Here is a 14,464-nt window from a genome sequence, read left to right as displayed (position 1 = left end):
TCCAGCTTTAGGTTTGTTTTGGGATTGAGGCTGAGTTGGAGTTTTAAAGGAAGAATGAAATGTGGATTTCTGAGAGGATAAGCATTCAAGGTCTCACACTTTTGTCTCAGGTCATGTTGACAATAAAAAAAAAAAAAAGAAATGTGGAAAAAAACTTTGGAGTTATCTCAGTTATGTCAGTACTGTGCCTTCAGTTTGACATAAGAGGTTTGGAGATCCTAATGGATTTCTGAGACATTTCAGGACAGATCCAATTAACTCTTGTAAAAGGCTAGAAAGGGGCTTCTTAACGAAAAAAACCTGCCTTGTGTTAGGCAGGACCCTAGTTCTGCCATGATAGCTTTTAGTTCTCTCTAGGTTGTAGTTAACAACTTTGTTCATGCAATGTCACCAATGGATAGATGGGACACTTTTGGGTTGTCACCTACAACCTGGTGATGTAACACCATAAGTGGTCCAAGCATCCAAGTACAAGTATTCGCTGCTGTTCTTCTGAGCCTTTTTTCCTGAGAGAATGCATCTTGCTCTCTAAGAAGTACACCCTGTGTGTAGCCCTGGAATAATCATTATGAATGACCCATAAATTGTCTTTAAGACTGAGAAAATTCTTGATCTAGAGGCAGTCTTAATTCATACCTTATGTCTTGGGGATTAGTTCAAGGTACTTGTCCAAATGCTGTACAGAACCAGGTTTCAAAGATGGACTCTTTGGAAAATTTAATTTCAATTTAATTGCACAATCACAGAAGCAGGAGGGAGCATATAAGTATCCCTGTAAATTCCTACACAGAGTTAGGTACTGAGAGACCAAAATGTCATTAATCAAATAGTCGTTGTAGAAGTGTTCATTGTATGAAAATACAATGAATGAAAGAATCTTAAGTCAGAAGACAATTTTGTAGAATTGTTTCAATTTCATTATTCTTTTTCCTTTTTTTAATATTGGCTTTCAACATCTGCTAGAGAAATTTGTACAAAGTAGTTATGTATCTAACAATCAATTAAATGGACTTATTTGGACAAATAGCCTAATTTAATGCCACATTGCCATTGGGTTATTATTTCTATTAATCATTTGCAATGCATTGAAAAGCAAATTGATCTGTAAAAACTAGGGAATCATTATTAGTATATTCTATTATTTGTGCTTTGAATATTTCACTTTCAAATCCAGAAAGGAGACTCAGGAAGAAGGAAGTACTTATTACTGTGAAATTCTGTTCTAAAATATGGGTTAAGTAACATTCTAGCAATGAGTACAACAGCTGAATGCCAGAATGATGAGCTTTTATCATATAGAAAAGCTTCTTAATTATGTATTCCATAATGCTCTAAAATTAGTTGGATGGCCTCTTTTCTGACTATGTACCATTTCTGAAAACATGTTCTCTAGTATAATTTTTGGTGTCAGAGTGATCATGGCTACCTTTTTACACAGGATTAGTGTAATAACAGCAGTTGCTGCCCGAACATTTTCTCACAACCAAGATCTCAGCTTTACTTTTACTTTTGCTACAGTGAACAGTGATAGTCAGAAGAGGTACATAGAAATGCTGATTGTTGATAACAGTTGTGTGTGCAACAATTTTACGCTCACTAATATGCAAAATTCTTTCTTTAGCATAGCTGACATATGGAAAAGATACAGTTATAGTCCTTCACCCACTCCTGTTTAATATATAGCTTTAATCTATCTAGCCTATCTACTTCAATATAAGCATGCCAAATTAGAAAGATTTTCAGAGGGAGGGAACTGTCTTTGTATCCAGGCAAGATAGGACAAAGAGTGGTGGCTTAACACTGCATCTTGTCCAGAATGTCAGCAGAGCCCTTCCAGAAAGGTTGTGGCACCACCATCATGACAGGCAGTCTGAAGTATATTAAAGGTACTTCTGATCCTGTTGTTCTAAGGTTCTGTGCCTGTGAATATAGAAACATGGCAGTAGTCCCAAACTCAACTTTTTTTATCAAGTTCAGACCTTTCCTTTTGTGGTCAAGATTCTGAACTGTCACTTCTCTGGGCCAGAATATTTTCTCCAATTTATCCTACATACACAGCAAAATAATTATCTGACAATATTATACTATCTGTTTCTTGTTTAATGTTTAAATCAAACAATAATTAAATTAAAGAAATGTTTAATTTCTGTATTTATTTGTCCATTTTCTTCCAATGTCTAGAGCCTTCTGCCAGTGCCTGGTCACTTTGGGAATATTTACTGTGGTTTTGTTGTGTCAAACATTGACTTTTTATCCTGAGGTTGTCAGGTTTGTCTGCATATTATGCTTCATGGTGTGCCTCACCTGGAAAGATAACCTTGTTTTTTTCCCCCAGGAAACTAACGGTCACATAAGTTAATAACAAATTCTATAACATATATCCATATAGTCCATAGCAAGGTTTTGTTTGTGGCTTTACCTCTGCAAGCACAGGGGAAGTGCTTTACTTCATTTCTACAATCACCAGGGATTCCCTGGCTGCTTGATTACTCCAGAGCGTTTGATTTGATCAGAGGTGTGCCTTTGCTCCCTGAAAACATCCTTAATGAAAAGATTACTTTGGGAACTATGAAGGAACTCCTCAAGAAAAGAGACAGCATGGGGAGGAAGGAAACAATGAGGAGACAGTCTCGCCAAGATAATAAGAAGGAGTGAGAGAGCCCTATTAGAGGAGGAGAGAAATATGATTATGCAGCACCAGAGCTGCAGTAGCCTCTGCAGGAGAGAGAATAGTAGAAGCAACACAAGAAGACAGAATTTTCCCTTTGAAACTATAGATGGGAGACTCCCTATATAGGTCTGCAGATCTTTATCTCTCACAGGTGAATTATCAATTGCTGTGCATTTGAGAAAGATTTCAAAGGAAGGGGCATGAATCCTACTTTTATTTTTATTTATTACAATGAAATGTGCACTAATTTAACCATTACAGTTTTTCAATTAAATAAATTTAAGTCAAACAATCAAAACAATGAATAAATCATTTACAAGTCTGTAATGCTGGTTTAAATGCCTAAATTTTGAAATAGTTTAGTAAAAATTAATTCTTCAGTTTTAATGGACTTGCTTGTCAGACAGTTCCACTATCTACACCAGTTAACATTTTCAGAGTAGCTCTAGGTCTTTAAGCATTAATTCCTTGGCTGATCTATATTCTATTAAATCTGGAAAGCAATACATTTTGTTAATTGTATTATCATCAAAAGTAAGATGATGGCTTGTGATAGCCACTTTTAGAACAACACAAAGTCCCTCATTTATTCAATCAATATAACAATTCTGAACTAATTTTAAGTGTTTTCCCAAAAAATTATTGAAACAAGACATTCAGAGGGATACTTCTGCAATAAAAACAGTATTAAAGAAAAGAGCTGTTGTAGCACATTGGGATGAAGGCTTTGTTGTAGGCAAATGCATAATTCATTAGTATTACAGGCTTGATATTTTGAGTTCCTTTATCCTTTCCTGAAAACTGTTAAAAGAATTATATTTAGAGAGGATGTGTACCTGGAAATAAATAACCAAATGGCAATCTAATATCCTGGCAAAGTGGTATTACACATAAGCTCCAGGACAGATGGTGGTTTGTTGTCTAAGTCTCGCATAAGGACTGGGGCATGAACACTCCTCTGGCAGGAGCTGAAGTGAGATATTTTGCCCCATGGGGATGCAAAAAATCTGTCATAATACAGAGGGTGCACATCCTGTCACTCTCACTGGAGTTGTCCTCTTTCTATTGCAATGTGGTCATACATTCAACTGGAGTTTTTCCATCACCACACCTTTTTCTCACCAGTTCTTAGAGACAGTAACATGATTCAGAAAAGAGTAAGTTTAGTTTTTCTACACTATTTGGTACTTCACAGAAAAGAATAAGAATACTTCTACCTTTCTACCTGTCTCACTAAAACTGTGTTACATACTGAAGCTTTGAAAAGTGGACAGTTTTCACTGGGCTTTTTGCACTAGTTTGCATACATACTAAATCACTTTTAGTGCTTCATATATGAAGCAATAAAGCTAATATGATGAGCTGATCTCTTCATGAAAGGCTGTGTTTATACTAGGTTTATAGCTTGGACCAATTTTGAGTTTCCAAGAAATGGTCACAACCTGGTTTTGTAATAGAGGTATATTTCCTTTCTACTTATATAGTTTGAAAAGGATAGAGCCAATTTTGTTTAAGCATAATTTTAGAGACTTTCTGTACATGTCCTAACATGAAAATTCTAAGTACCTTTTCTCTCCACAAAACATTATGGGAGTTTTATTTTTTTTTTTACCTATAATAAGGTAAACAACACTGAAAGTACCTTTATGATATTCTAGTGTTTTGGTTCATGAATGTTTGGAACTTGAGGGCATATGACTATGCTAATATGAGGACAGAAAACAACAATATTTTTGTACTTACCTCCTGTGATGAACAAGACTGGCTAGTATTTTGAACTTCCAATGTATCTCCTTATTCCAGAAAAGATAGGAAAAAATGCCTATCTTTCCCCTAAATGAGGAAAAAGTCCTACATAGATTGCAGAGAAGATATAGGAGTGAAGAATATTCTTACAAAAATCACAGATGTTCATCACAAGCACTCAGCAAAAACCATAGCCAAGAATGGCTGTAGCACATCCATTGTTGTTATCTATAGCTGGTAGCTTATCTGAACTTTACTCTTGCCCCTATATATTAGGAGTGAAATTTTCAATGCCTAGAAAGAGCCTTGCTTTGCCAAAAAATCTACTATATGCATTTATATATTTCTAAATATAATTATTGTAATTTCTTTCCAAAACACTTAGGAGAAAAACCATAAGCAGTTACCAGTGTGAGGCAAGAAGACATATTTCAGACGCTTTCAATACAAGTTTCAGTGTTGCCATTTAGAAAATGGTCAGGTATGGTTTTGTGACTCCATTTCTCAGAGCAGCTGCTTGATTTTCATTAAGCTGAGTGTGATAAAACATTAGTGGAGACAACTCCTCAGACCTGATTTAAACATCCTTATTCCTCATATTTTCTCCAGTTTCATTATATTTAGTATTTTAATCCTGAAGAACTCCCAATTAAATTAACAAATTATATTCTATTAAAGTCCTGCAGATTGCCCACATAAGAAAGGACTACCTAGTTCAATTAAGAAAGATGGTGTTGGATCCATTTACTTTATGATTTATGGTGTAGGCCAATGCGAATCCTTCCAAAGCAGTCATCTCATCCTCCCCCACCTCTTCCTCTGACTCTCTCCAACTCACACATGGGTGTACCAGCAGAGTTCTGAAAAGGTTACTTAAAACACCAGAAGAATAAGCTTCTTGAATTTGTTTAACTATACTCAACACTGCAGAAGTAAAAAAAAAAAAAAAAAAAAAAAAAAAAAGCCTATGTGTAAACACATACAAAGAGAGGTTTATATCTAAATGAATGTATGTATGTATATATATACATATGTATATGTATGTATATACATATCTACATATCTCATTGCATTAATGTATTTTATCTATATATTTTTGGTCTGCTTTTCTTTGGAGTTGAAATTAAATAATCCTTCACAAATATTTTTAAATTATTATAATTTTTATTATTTTGTAACGTTATCTTGGATATACTTTCACAAAGTGAATTGGTGATGAGTATCAAACATAAAGAAAAATATCTCATTAAGGTTAACTGGAAAATTTTAAGATCTAATAGGGTGTCTACTTCATCTCCATGATGAAAAAAGACCTGTCAAATACTTTTGTTTGTTGTCCATTTCCTCCAGTGGTCCTTGGTCTAGGCTGTTTCTGGGATTCAGGAGGCCAAGGCTCAAATTTTGTCTTGAAACAGACTTTGTAAGAATTGTAATTCTCCTGGGTTTGCCAGGTGAGTACTGATGGATGCTGCTGTTTAAAAACAGCTGCTTCTCAGCCAAGCTTTTCTTGACTTTTCAGGAAATAGTCAATTTCTATGAAAACTGGACTTTAGGCAAATCATTAAACATTTGCAAAGCAGAACAATTTGATAAAGAATTTTGCAGATAATTCAGATCATTTTATGCAGCACAGAAATCAGCATTACAAAACTGCTGCTTTGATGCATAATTTCTTTTTTTTATTTTATTTAGCAAAATAGGATTGTTGAAGGCTTCCAAGAGATGGCAAGTAAAAAAAAAAATAAAAATTCTGAGATATGATATTGGTGATATAAACTGAGTTTTTTAATAACTTAATATTTTTCAAATAATTGAACAGTAGTGCTAGCGTGCTAAGAATACTGTTTTTGCTTTATTTTGACCCTGTTTAGAAGAGCGCATTTGAATAAGTTCATTTCAGTAACCTGTCCTAGATATCAATCTTTAAAAAAATTTTTATCTGGTGAGTCTGTCCTCTGACAAATGTGGAGACTTAGCTTAAAGTTTGATGCCTAACACTTGAATGCCTAATTTAGGACAAATTAAAACCTACTATTCTTTCTATTTCTGGATCCTTTGTGATTCTGATGATCTGGATTGGACAGCACAAGAAAAACATAAAATAGAATAATTCAAAGGAAAAATACTAATACCTTGGTTAAAATAAAGTAGTCCAAATTATGTTTTCATATATTGGTCTATTTCCCAAGCTACTAGATGCTGCAACAGTATCGCACTATTACTGATTCCCAGTCTTCCTGTTTGCATTCCTCACAAACATACTCAAAAAACAATTTAGAGGGTAAAATTTATTTTTCAAGATTTTTTTTCCTTATTAGACTTCAAAAATTATGTTCAAAGTTGATATAAAACTATCAGGATGCACAAGATATCTGACACTAAAGAAATCCATTCACAGGATGAATCTTCAATGCCAAATCTTAGGAAGAAGAAATTTTTCACAGCTGACTTTTAATCCTTGAAAAACTGGATTTACAGTGGAAATTATGACAGACCCTTAAGTAACACAGTACTACTGGGTACCTGTATTTATTGTATAAAGCACAAGAGTACTAGATTTATAGCTGTAAGTGGTTTCATTAAAATGCCAGTTCTTTCTAGATTTTTCCCATTTCACTAGTTCAAAATTGTCAGTATACCCCAACAACACTTAAGGAAAAACACAGTAATTATTATAATGAAATTTAATAATAATATTGATATTAATTATTGCTCCTATTGCTGGAAGTTAAAGTTGCTGTGTGATATGAATTAGCAGGAAAATTTCAGAGAAGTAAAGAGGTAATTTCTGTCCTATTTCTGCCTGTTGTCAATCTCTGAGGACATGAAATGTGGGATCAGTTTTAGTCTTAAAGTAGGTTAGTCAACACTTGTTCTCATTTTCTCCAGGAAATAACTCCCTACCAAGCTGGTCTATAAATCTATCAGAAGAAATTCCTTAAGAAGTATTTCTGACATATAGAAACCTTTATTTATCAATTATTTTCTAGGATTTTCTTCATGAACTCTAAGCCTTTTTATATCTCAAAAATGCTTGTTTCATGCCACAGAAAACTGAATTTCTCATGAAGATTTATGTAACAAAGTGAGCATGAACTGTGAGGATCTGATCCTCTAAGAAAATTTACTTAAGCTGCTGGCAACAAAAAGCAACTGGATCATTCAATTCAAATTAGATTAACTTGTAGATACTGGATACTGGATAAGGTAATACAAAGAAGTCACCAAATGTAAAAGACAATGTTCATAGTCTGTTTCTTGCTTAACCAGCCAATGGGCATCTTAAGTCTACATGCAAAGAATTAAAAAGTACATTATTCTGTTAGTTTTGGCTTCATTTTTCAATTTCAGAATGGTTCAGCCTAGGCTTACCTTAGATGGAATCTATTGATACTGTAATTGTCTAATTGTCTCATTGTCGAAAGCTATAATTTAGATTTTGAGGTAATAGCATAAAACTACTGAAAGGAAAAGGTAGGAACCAAGGATGAGAGAGGGAAGGAATGAGAAAGGGAGGACAGGATGCCTCAAAGAATCTAATAAAACTTGCATTAATTCTAAATTTGTTTTGGAAGCCATAATTTACCTAATGCATAGGTATTATTCAAGAGCTTCTCCTATTCTCATGTTCACCCAACCCTTGGTCAAGTCACACCCTTCAAGAATGAGTAATTGCCTCCCTGATTGTTTTTGTCCTTGACTGATTTCAGTCTTTCAAGAGATTTCCTACTTCTATTGCATATTGACTGTGATTATTTATTCTACTGCCTTGCCATTCACATTTTAGCCAAATATTTTCTTGCTAACTTATCGTTGCAGTGGGCCTCCGGCCAGGTAACAATTAGCTTTGACTCCATTATTCACAGAAGGCTGATCAATCCCTCTTTGCTAAGAAATCCATTGCTTTTTTATAGACAGTTACAATACAAGTAGACCTAATCGGTCCTCCAATCCAAACACCATCGCTATTGGCTAATTAAGAAACCACCCTTTGGTAAACAAATCTCCATAACATATTCCACATGTTCACAACAGGTGCAGCAAGTTAAGAATTATCTCTCATTCTTCTCTCTGATCTTCTCACAGACCTTCTCAGGCAATGCCTGGGAAAGTTGTGTGTTTCTCTCTGCGGCCAGAGAGCTGCTGCCACACTAATGGAACTCTCTCAGCACAGTACAGGCATTGCTTTGGCTTTTATTCTGAAATGCAGTAATGTTAGAGTTGTGCTGCAGTCTGTGTTGTAGTCTTATTGGAGTACATCAGTTCTCTGCCTGTGCCCTTGGAGAAAGCTCCAAGGCTTGGGCACCTGGAGCTTGAGATTCACTTTAGGTGATAGACAGCCAAAAGTTAATAATTTCATCACTTAATTTTACATTGCTATCTGTCATGGCCTGTATGTTTCTTCTTGACTCCTGTTGCAGTGTGTTGCAACAGGGCTCCTTGAATCCAGGGAGGGTGCAGCTGCCAGCGCCTTTATTTGCATGGGAATAAACAAGACAGATCTTTGTTTCAGAAAGCTCCAAAATCCATTTATTACCCTTGGGGAAGAGGGGTGGGATGAAGAGGAAAGACCAGACAAAGGCAGCATCGTGGGGTTTTTATAGGGTATCACAGGGTTAGGGTTAGAGTTCGAGACAAGGGAGGAGTTATTAGTAACACAAAAGAGAAAAGATCAAATTCTTGTCTCAGGAACAGGGGCATTCTACAGACCTCATTGTGGCATAACAAAGACTTGCAAATTAGTTGTATTCCTTTGTGTTAAGATCCTTCCAGGTTGCCTTCTCTTTTTCTGCCATAAGAGCAACTTTTAGATGCCCAGCAAAGTGTCAGTACAGAGAGGAAAACAGCATGTAGTTAAATCACTTAAGATTTTCATTGAATGATTGCTGGGACTGTTGTATTTGATACCTGTGTTTTCCCAGCTGGAAATGTTCTGTCTCTTAGACTTTGATTCAAATATCCTAAGGGTGATCACATTCCTGACCCTTGACAAAAATACTTTTACAACAGCAGATGATAAAAGGAGAAAGTGGGAATAAGCTCTGTTTGTTTGTCTGTAAGAGACTGGGGGCACTCAAAACTGTCCATAAGGGCCTTTTCCCCGCACTGATCATGCTAAAGTGGATGGCAACCATCAGCAAAATTAAACAGCAAGCAGAGAAATTTCTGACAGAGCAGAAAAGACCTTGCTACAAGGGTAGCAACCCCCCCAGGGTGAAGTGCTTTCTCACCAGGACCTGGGTCAGTGGGTGAAGAGTACAACAAAGAGCAACAAGGCATCAGGGCACCCACTTGGCCCACAGAAATGGTGTGCTCAAGCAGGACGCGCTCCTGGGGTGGGAATAAGCTTCTGACCCACACAGCTGGGGGAAACCTCACTGGGGTCAGGTGGGTTGGGTTGCAGCTTCTTGGAATGAAATATAAATGGAATTTAGAAACCTGAAGATATGCATACATGTGTCTAATATTGTGTATTTTATTGTATTTTGGATCCTGAGCATTGTGTTTGCTGATTAAGTGCATGTCACTAGTAAATCAATAAATTGGTTTGATCCTGATTTGATTTAAAGGGTGTGAATGGATCAGTTTCCCCAGGGTCCAAAAAGAATCCATTAAAAACTAGCAGGCTAGGTCAGTGAGAGGGTTTACTAAGTCATCTATAGGAAAAGGAGAGAGAAAATGAGTTGTTGTTCTGATGATGAAACAGGTTATAGTTCCATATAGGTTATCATTCTAATTCATTGCAAAAATTAAATATTTTCATAATTATGTTCCATGAAGGATAATTCATGCAGCAGCAGGTTTGTTTTTTTTCTTTCAAGAAATTGTATATATTTCTCATAAGCAAATGGCAGAAAAAATCTAGACTATTAAAATATTATTATTATTAAATACATAGTTTAAATATTTATTTAATTAATTAATTGTTTTATTTTGTTTTACTATTTTATTTTATTTTATTTTATTTTATTTTATTTTATTTTATTTTTATTTCCAAGTTCTAAGGTAAAAGTGCTTTCCCAGCTTCTGTAGGTAGAGTTTCTTAATCTCTTTTTTTAAAAATGCAAGTTTGGTATGAATCTGCTATTTCTTTCTCTCTGGACCATTTCAATGATTAATCATTAGGAAAAAGGCCACCTTCATTCAGGAAAAAAGTATTGCTCTTTACAAAAGATCTGGAGTACCCTGGAGCTGACTTAATAAAATGTTATAGCTAAGATAGTGTAATAATATATCACAAAAATGAAGTACAGATAACTATTCCTGGTATCCTCCAGAGTAACATTTTTATTGTTTATATTGTTTGCAAATTTATTAAAGTCCCTGAAAAACTTTGCTTTGACATATTATTTGATGTACCATCCTGAAAAAGTCCATGTGAAAAACAGAGATATTTCAGAATTAGTGGGAAGATATTTGTGTAGTTAATTAAAACTGAAAAGTGGAATCTTTTGTGGAACACAAAAATTATGTCGGTCTTGTCCAAAGTATTTAAAAATATGTTTAACTCTGTCTTGTGTGTGTTTGTTACATATATTTCTCTTGTAAGTCAATATTTCTTTTTGGATACCTTTTTTGGTATCTTCAGCACAGCCACACGTACCTCAAATAGCTTTTTCTTTTATTTTTTTCTTCATACTTGTCTCCATAAAGTCTTAAAATTTGGTTCATGGTAGTAGTATCTTTTTTATGGACATTTACTAGACTACAGTTTACCATTTCTGTCCACTGACTGTGTAATATAGCCTATACTACATTATAATCATATATCCATAATAGTTAAATAGTGTATCCTTATGTATCCTTAATAGTTAAATAGTAAAATAGTTATGTGTGCACAGGCACACATAAACAGAGGCACAGCAAGAAAATAATAATTCTCTCAATATATGTGTTTTAAGAAAAGTGTTAGATATTTGCTCATGTCTTCACTAGGGAAAGGTTAGGTTAGATTTTTCTTATTTTCTAAAAGTAAAAGTGGTTCTATTTACCTTTCTGTATAATGAAAAAATTAAAGTCAAAATGTCTCTGTGTATGAGAGATTGCCCAATCAGTCAAAAAACACTTATTTGTAGGAAAGTTTAGCTAAAAATAATTTCCAGTTTTGTTGGTGTTACTCTAGCAGAAAAGGTGAATGAAATAAAATCAGTATTATTTGAAAAAATAGTGAGACATGGGTGCAGATACAAGTGAAAGCTTACTTGTCGTTTTAGAAGTTCTAGACATAAAGCTTCAAAAGTAAATGGTGATTAATTTTTTTTCACTGCTTGTAAACAACACTTATAATGGTTTTTCATACTATGTCTTTCTACAACACATACTCAGTTTGTTATATAAAATGCATATCAGCAGTGCTGCAAATTGACTGGAAAACAGATTCAAAGAAATTGCAAGGGACTGTGTAGGTTCCTGGGCAGGAAATAGAGGAGAATCTTACTTCAAGTAATGCAGTGCTGCATGCTGAGTTTGTGTCACTTGCTGCAGGGTAGTAAGGGTTCATAAAATCAAGCCAGGTACATGGCTATATATCTTCTATAATGTAACATTTATTTTCGTTTGCCATGGGCAATAGATTTTCTATTACTGAATGTGAACTAATGAACTGGCAGGCCTAGTCCAAGTTATCAACACCTATTGAATGTGTTTCTGTGCTGTAACAGACAGGACAGCTTAGTTGGCAGTGTTCTACCTGTGTTCTCTCTGACACAGTGGGAATTTGGCCCCAAGAATGCTCTCTGTGTTTGTGCTGCTCCCTGATGTTGCATCTCTTCTTTTCAAGCACATTGTAAACCTTCCCATCATACAAATCTTAGCCCACGCAGGGATAGTTTCTTAACAAATGCAGTGACATTACTCAGCAATCCAGAAAATAAATTTTCAAGCAAACTTGTTAGATAAATTTATGGACTGCCTTTCCACAAGTAGAAGACTGGTCTGACCACCAAAGTCTGTGGGCACTCCAACACTCTGAACTTTACAGAGACCTTTGTTCCAAGATGAAATGAGTAAAAAAGGGCATAAAATCCCACCCTTCTGATCAGTCAGCACCTGCTACTCAGACTATTCAACAGGGTCTCCCATAGTTGTTAGAGTCACTGCTGCTGGTTGAGTTCTAGTTAGGGGAAAAAAAAAGGGAGGTGTGTACATTGGGATATGGTATAGGGAACATGGAAAAATCTGGGGTAGGGATATATGAAGAAACTACCAACTTTGTGGAGCAAAAGCAAGTGGAAGGGAAAACATGGAGCTGGTATGGTGATGTCACTTACTGGTTCATGGGCATGGAAACACATGCAATAAATTGTCATGGGTTCCACTTATACTAAGAAAGAAACCCCAGTTTGCTTAAATTACATTTGATTAATGTTTTGTTGGCTATGTACAGGCTAATAAAAGTCAACATTGGAAGATGAAATAGCTCAGGAATATAATTGCATCCTGATCACCCTCACGATATTAAGACATTATTAGGTACATTTCAGAGAGTGGTAAGTTTTTTATTATGTTACTTACATATCTGAAGAAATCACAAAACAGGATTAGATAGATTTGTCTCATTCAGTCCTGTTTGCAGACTCAGTCAATAACTATTACAGGTGGGGAGCATGGCTTGCCAAAACTGTTGGTCTGTCATAACCTTAAAATATGAGAAGGAATGCTTTCTATATTTTACTCATCTGAAATAGAACTAAAAACCCTAATGGTCCTCATTTGCTACTGGGCTTTGTTGACCAAAAGCCTTTCAGTTAGTGTTCTACATCCTGCAGCTACTTTCAGTGTCCTTCATGGCACAAACTCCATCTCTATCTATTATGTATGAGCCAAGCCAAACAAAGGAATTCCTGTTGTTCCAAATCTTGCATATGAACTGGCAAAGTTATATGGTAGGTTATATTCGGCTACATGAAATGTTGAAAATGTGGCCCTTCAGGTCTCCTCATTAGCCCAGTATCTTTAATTGTAGAGTATAGGAGAGGAAAGCCCAGTAGGAGGACAAAATAGACCATTTTGTCTTCAAGCATCAAAACAGGCTCTTGTAGTACTGGTTCAGGGTCAGTTAATTCATCTAATTATAGTGATAGTCTTTCATGAGCTAACAATTGCACAATACAAATGAAAAACCATATGTAATTTAAATCACGTTATTCAGATGAGTACATTGCAGTCAGATATCCTGTGATGAAGTGGGGCACTCTAATCATTACCAAAGTCTTAGACACATCCAATTTCTGGACAGAATTGTATGCAATTTCTTTACCCCTTTCAGTATTTTGAGGATGTATTAAATGTCTCTGCAGCAGTTTAGCTGCAGAAATTTACTTTGAAGCATTATGCAAAAGGAATGTAGAAATCTGCAGTATTATATTCTATTGTTATAGATCTCTTTATTTTTTAGTGCTTTGGGAGCATACAGGATTTTAACACATAAACGCTGAGATGGATATTCTCTTTCATGGATGTGTAGTTGTTTGCTGTATAATTTCACTATCAGAAACAATTTATATGTGCCGGTTTCTTTTAGGTGATACAGATGGCAAACCAGGTGAAGTTTGATAATGTTTTTTGCCCTTAGATTTACTTTCCCCTGTTCCAGAGAAATTAAACGTAATGGCCTTGACCTGTGTTTTCATGTCACAATGGGTTTGGTTGGGGTTTTATTTCAAATTCAGAGGATAATATTAATGGAAAGTATTGGGGGAAAGGTTTCAGGGCTTTTTGTTTGTTTATATGTTTCCCAGTTCGGGTTTTTGTTGTATTTGGTTGGTTTCCTTTTTTCAGGAATGGGTTGGTTTGTTTCTGGGGTTTTTTGTTTTGGTTTGGTTTACTTTTTGTTTTGGGTTTTTTTTTTTTTTGTTTTTTGTTTTTTTTTGTTGATTAGTGGTTTGATTTGGTTTAATTTGGTTTATTTCAGGGGGTTTTTGTTTGTTTGGTGTGGTTCGGTTTTTTTGGTTGGTTGGTTGGTTTTGGTTTTTCCCCCAGGTTAGAAAGGTGAATACGTGGCTGGATTTACTTTTTGGTTTTTTTGAGGCAAAATGAAGGCAGATT

At 35.2% G+C, this 14,464-nt stretch overlaps 1 protein-coding gene and 1 long non-coding RNA gene across 3 annotated transcripts in view; both read left to right on the top strand.

The window, feature by feature from the left end:
- Positions 1 to 14,464, top strand: part of NALF1 (NALCN channel auxiliary factor 1) — a 444,524-nt gene that overhangs the window by 232,263 nt on the left and 197,797 nt on the right. The window lies entirely within an intron of this gene.
- The window catches only part of LOC146768742 (uncharacterized), a 190,657-nt gene that overhangs the window by 42,520 nt on the left and 133,673 nt on the right, over positions 1 to 14,464 (top strand). For both annotated transcript variants that reach the window (XR_014949405.1, XR_014949404.1), the window contains exon 1: positions 1 to 14,464. This exon is cut by the window's left edge and continues 42,520 nt beyond it; it is cut by the window's right edge. This is a non-coding gene — a long non-coding RNA (uncharacterized LOC146768742).

Source organism: Lonchura striata, chromosome 1, assembly GCF_050655825.1.
Source record: "Lonchura striata isolate lonStrDom1 chromosome 1, ASM5065582v1, whole genome shotgun sequence".
NCBI lineage: Eukaryota > Metazoa > Chordata > Aves > Passeriformes > Estrildidae > Lonchura > Lonchura striata.
The sequence above is the reverse complement of the archived record's forward strand: the minus strand, read 5'-3'. Positions and strand labels throughout refer to the sequence as shown.